This window comes from Sardina pilchardus, chromosome 19 (genome assembly GCF_963854185.1).
Source record: "Sardina pilchardus chromosome 19, fSarPil1.1, whole genome shotgun sequence".
Lineage (NCBI taxonomy): Eukaryota > Metazoa > Chordata > Actinopteri > Clupeiformes > Clupeidae > Sardina > Sardina pilchardus.
In genome coordinates this window covers 30,514,295-30,520,817 of record NC_085012.1, presented here as the reverse complement: position 1 = coordinate 30,520,817, position 6,523 = coordinate 30,514,295, and positions in this window count along the sequence as shown.

The window sequence follows — 6,523 nt, the reverse complement described above, 5'->3', positions numbered from 1 at the left end:
GCATGTTTGTAGCGCGCCAGTTTACCCATCCCCTACATCAGAACAGCTTAGAATCAATCAAAGAATCAGCTGTGTCGGCGTTAGGCTGTAGGCGATTTTCTATAACCATTTTCATTCATTTCAACAATGGTTTATTGAAACGTCGTTTGATTAATTTCGCCAGTCATCACCTTCATTTTAATGATTAAATGAGATTAAGGAGTCGACTATTGACGGATATGCGGTCTTCATCATTAAATGCAGCTGAAATGCGGGTTGAAACTTTCTGCCACCTGGTGGTTGTTTGGGTACATTGCCTTAGCCTCGAAAAAATCTCTTCGGGAGTCCCGCGGGAGAAGGTTCATTCTCAACCCGTACCCACTGTAACAAATAATCATATAGGCTACAGCTGTCGCCTATTTTGCCCCTTCCTGTTTTAACGTTTGCGAGAGGTTACTATTGGTTTTTATATTCACGTCACTATTTGCATGAGCCACGACTGAAAAGACTTCCGATAATATCAAACATGTTTGATAGTGTCGTAACGGCAAAACTAGAAAAAGACTGCCTCCGACGGACTTAAAACCGCTAAGATTGGCACCTTACACTAAACGATTTAGATGACGGGAGCGATTTTGGAAATGTAGTCACCGACTGTTAAAACAGGCCAATATCGTGCAATGTAAGCCAGCCTTAATGTGTTGAATGTGTTGAATCTTCACCGGGTTGAACAGTGAAAACGTATGTTTTTCCGTGAAATTAGGTCACGATATGAAACTGTAGACTGTATACTGTCGAATTATGTGAAAACGTGAAATTCAACATTTTAACCCTCTGCAGGCGGTTGCACCAGCTGAACATAAGGTCGATCGTAAGTTCCAGTGTAAAGTTGATCTTAACCTTACGTTCGACGTAGCTAGTTTCAAACTAGCGCTGCTCTAAATTCCAGTTGCACCACCATAACTTACGACGTAACTTAACTAGTAGTGCGTAAATGACCTACGGTCAAATAAGTGTAGCATATAATGACGTTTAGAATACATCAAGCCAATCATTAGTAGCTTACAATGTAAACAGGAAGTGTGGCAGTAGCTACACTTGCAGGGTTGCCAACTCTCACGCATTCGCCGTGACACTCACGATTTCAATCTCACGCTCTCACGCAGACTTAAAGGAGAATTCCGGTGTGATATTGACTTAAAGTGTGTTGAAATATGATACCGAGTGTGAGCGATTGTCTCAGAGCTGATCTCGACCTGTCAGCTGTTCTCCGAAACCCGGCGGGAGCTTAGAAATAGTCAACCAGGTTTTTAACGTTTGTGCCTCGGGCATCGAACTGCCGTGCAAATAAATCACTGTTTTACACCATTAATGAGGCTCAAAGTAGCTCCACACTTTATTGGTAGACTTCTGAGGGCCCTGACATTTAAAACGAGACATCGAGAACTTTGAAAAAGCACTGGTTGTTTACTTACATGACTGTTTATTCAGGCAGTCACTTTCGAAAGTTTAGCGGTAGCAGCCATCTTGAATCTAGTCACGTGACTGATTCGTGACTGGTTCACGTAATCGCTATGTCTATGCGTGCACTAGTCATGAATCAGTCACGTGACTAAATTCAAGATGGCTGCGACCGGTAAACTTTCGAAAGTGACTGCCTGAATAAACAGTCATGTAAGTAAACAACCAGTGCTTTTTCAAAGTTCTCGATGTCTCGTTTTAAATGTCAGGGCCCTCAGAAGTCTACCAATAAAGTGTGGAGCTACTTTGAGCCTCATTAATGGTGTAAAACAGTGATTTATTTGCACGGCAGTTCGATGCCCGAGGCACAAACGTTAAAAACCTGGTTGACTATTTCTAAGCTCCCGCCGGGTTTCGGAGAACAGCTGACAGGTCGAAATCAGCTCTGAGACAATCGCTCACACTCGGTATCATGTTTCAACACATTTAAAGTCAATATCACACCGGAATTCTCCTTTAAGCAATGTCACGCCAAAATCCATTCTTATTTTTCTTCAACCCGTTCGTTATCAGTTGGTGACTTGACCACATGCAGAAGATCATTGTGTAGGCAGTAGATGAATTTAAGGCATGTATAGGCTCTTTAGATGAACTGCAGGGATAGGTCTAATACCTGACTAACGTTCTCAGCGCAGAGAAATTATGTATATGGGATAATCAACGACGCGCCGTGGAAAATAATGCACGTTCGAAGTGGTAATAAGGACCCGACGCCGCAGGCGTGATTGCTCACGAAGTTCTAGTCACACTGATATGAATGAATGACTCTTGACAGAGCACAATCTTTTCGATGGTATTATAGACCTACTAGTTGCTGTGATAGACAGATCGCGAGAAAATCAACGTGAATTTAGGCTGTTGATGTACTAATTAATTTGTAGGCTAGGCTATAAGCCATTACCGAGTAATCCCGTTTTTAAATTTCACTAGGCTTTCTACTTGTTCTCCAACTTCAGGTTGTATGCGCCCCAAAATAATGAACTAGGCTACTGCTCTTCCACTTGTTTGGTCTTTTGACTACATAGAAAACAAAACATTTGGCTACTTCCACATATTAATAACTTTAGGATAGCCGAAAAGCATGACTGAAACCTATCACTCTCTTAAAGTGACAGGCATTAAATGACAATAAAGATAGGCTAAATGTAAGTGAGTATGACAATTGTGTCAAAATCTAAAATCAATATGAAATAGTCAACTTACTCTGTATTTTAGCTAATTACGCAGATCATAAATAATGTAAACTTAATATGAATTTCAAAATGTTTGAAATACAGACATGGAACCACCTTTTCACTGAGTGTGTTAGGGGCTTGTAATATCTTTGTGGGGGGGCTCCCAAATCAAATCAAGAAAATATCAAAATTCTTGACTGATTATCAATATCAAAACAATTGTGACACTACATTTCTTATCATGTATTTTTCATTGACTATGGCTCCTAACTGATAGCCTACATGAGATAGATAGGCCTAAATATATGGATGGATTGATGGATGGTTGTTTGGGTAGATAGCCAACTGTACAGAACATCTACACAGTATGATTCTGTAAATTACCTATTATTTTATTGGATGTGAGTTGTATCGGTCTACAACACCACTACAAATGACATTGGGAAAGCCATACTGGTAGGCCTATATTTTATTCACCTGGTTTAACAACTACCAGATGTTTATATGTAGTCTATGGTCTAGGCTATGGGCCCCGTGTGTCTGGCAAGGGGCCTGCACTTAAAGATTGTGCTGATATCTTCGGCACCCTTTTTTTTTTTTTTTTTGCGTGGCCCTCAAATATCTTCAAAATCTCACTCCAGCCAAACACCCGAAGTTGGCAACCCTGCACTTGTGTTGCATGAAAACTTCCAGCATCCAATCTGGAAGGATAAAAAAACATTTACATCGTTATTACTCAACGTTAGCTGTCCGATCACACACGTTTGCTGTAGGTTTGTGTTTTAAGATACTCGATGGTGTATATTTCACAATAAAGTGCTACTTAACATGAATTTGTTTTGTTAAAGCCATCTTATTGTCTGGGCTATCTAAGCTGTTAATTGTTTGTAGGCTACAGTGTGTTTTGTCTAGAACTAGAGTATGTTTTCTCTCGAGGTGATGAGTTTGGTTGTCTAGCAACAAATTTAACTGACTTATTAAAAACTTAACGTAATTTTTTTCCGAACGTTCACGCCGGACATAAGAGACGACTTATTTGCTACACTAAGGAATTATAATAGCTTAGGTAAGTTGATTGCACCTCTGACACTTTTACATCAGTAATACAAACTAGTTTAGTGTTGCTAACGTTACCATTAATGCTTGTGTGTTACATTTGTTACTTTTAGTGTGGCGTGAATGAAATGTTTGCTATGTTATCGATATTGATAATGCTAATCAGCTATAGCCTAACCCTGCTAGGATGACATTACTGTGTATCATAATCTTGCTTTTCAATATAACCTACGGTTCTTTCTGATTTAGTTTATGTGTCATGATTTAGGCTAGTTTTAGCAGTAGCCAAAACTAACGTCACGTTAGTTCAAGGCGAACTATAACCAGAGCCCGTCTACCCTTATTAGACATTCTCTGCTATAACTAACGTAGCCTATGTTGTCGTCATGTATTACAGGCCTGACTGACTGATCCAAGAAGGGTCAGGAAGAAAAACTTCACCCACGATGAAATTCTAATTCTAATCTCGAAATACAAAGACCATAAATCTACATTGGAGTCCAAATTTAATACATTCACCACAAACAAAAAAAAAAAAATATCAGACGTGGTAGGATATCACCGAGGCAGTTAATGCAAAAGGCATTGGGGTCAGAGAGGTGAAAGATGTCAGGAAGAAATGGAGCGACCTCAAAATGCAGGCGGCGGAGGACTTCCCAAAGACTGTTCCAACAGGGGGTGGCCCAAAGGCTTTGTTGGTTCTAGATATCATAGGGGAAGATTTGCCCTCTCTGATTGGTGTTGCAGGAGGTGGAGTGGAGAGTGGTATGGCTCACCAGCCAGATCCAACTGTCCGCCAGCTGGAGCCAGCAACATCTCTCCACCAGCCAGATCCAACTGTCCGCCAGCTGGAGACATCAACATCTCTCCACAGGCTGGAGCCATCAACATCTCTCCACCGGCTGGAGCCAGCAACATCTCTCCACCGGCTGGAGCCAGCACCTGCCTGCCTACTGGAGCCTACAACATCTCTCAGCCAGTCAGACCCATCACCACCTGCCTGCTGGCTGGAGCCTACAACATCTCTCCGCCAGCCAGACCCAACATCTGTCCACCAGCTGGAACAAACACCATCAGTCCACCAGCAACAAATGTTGGAACAAACATCGCCCGACATGCCGCCTCAACCGAAACGCAGGAGGGGACCCATAAAACCCAGCGGGAAGGAGGACATCGACTCCCTGAGATGCGAGTTGGTGAAAGCGGAGATCGAGAAAGTGAAACAAGAGACATTAAAATTAAAATCAGAAAAGGAAAAAAATGATTTGGAAAAACAAAAACTAAATTTAGAAATTTTTAAATTACAGGCGGAATTGAGAGTGCAATCTCCACCGAATTACTATGGAACTACTTTCCATGAGCTTTAATGTGACCAAATAGATACAGTCACACCATTTACATCATATTAACATAAAAATAACAATTTCATACTCTAGCCTATTGTTTTCTATTGAAAAGGTTCAACAGGACAAAAAAAATAGCCTACATTACATTTTATGATCGTTTAATGTAATTTCATGTAGGCTAATGTAGCCTCTCACTCTCTAGGTCTAGCCTACTAGAATTTCCTTGCTATAGGATCCAATCTTTTTAGTCTGTAGATGGCGCTAGCTGTGACTATGAAAAATGTAATCACCTCTATGCAGACAGGCCCAGTGCTTTTTAAGAACTCCTATGCACCTCTCCACCACATTTCTCGTCTTTATGTGGGCCGAGTTGTAGCGCTCTTCGTTGTTATTGGCTGGGTTGAGGTAGGGTGTCATCCATGGCGGTATTATAAGAACTGGAGAAAGTGAACAAGTCCCGTCCCCATTCATTTCAATGGGAATGCTAGGCTAGTGAAAAGTGCCAAAATTGAACGATTTTTTCAGGCTTCAACATGGCGTTTCAAGGGGCTTGTTTCCGGTGCCGTTTTACTTAGCCAATTAAGTGCCAGGTTACCGATTGACGTAAGGTACAGAAGGAGAGCTCATGCCCACACTAAGCTTGTGCATGAGCTGAGAGTGGAACAGTCACCAATCAGCATGAGGAGAAATCGGGAGAAATGGCACCAGACATGATGTATTTCTGGAAAATGGCGACGAGGAAGTGCCTTGCTAATCGGCGAAGCTAATCAGTCAAATCCTGACCCCCTGGTGTCATCAGCCATGGCCTGAGTGGATAGCCAGAGTCTCCCAACAGTCTACCTGGATAAATCCTGCCTCAAACTCGTTCCAGAGATTAGACTGCCTGAGCACATAGCTGTCGTGCTTAGACCCAAGCCACTTAATAACGCAGTTAGTGATTTTAAGATCAGCATCACACACGATCTGGGCGTTGATCGAATGATACCCTTTCCGGTTGACGAAGGCATTTTCGTGCTCTGATGGTGTTTTTATCCTGATGTGAGCCCCATCCACACATCCAAGTACATCGGGAAAGCCAGCAATCTGGAAGAACGCCTGGCGGGTGATGTTTTGTTGCACAGGCTGAGACGGGAAGCCAACAAAGGTGTTCATATGTCTGCACAATGATAATGCAACAGACCGAATTGCCCTACACACGGTGGACTTGTGCACTTGAATAGCGTCCCCAACTAGATTTTGAAATGACCCCGTGGCAAAATACCGTAGCGCTAGACACACCTGCAAGGATGGCGAAAGAGCCCCATTACTATCAGTGTTATGCCTCAAGTCATTGGCTATGAGGTCCGTAATTTTAACTATTTCGTTGCGCCGAAATCTAAAGCCACCTTCACATTAGCACAGTAGATACGGCTGCGAAATGACCGGAAGTCATTCATTTCCTATGGA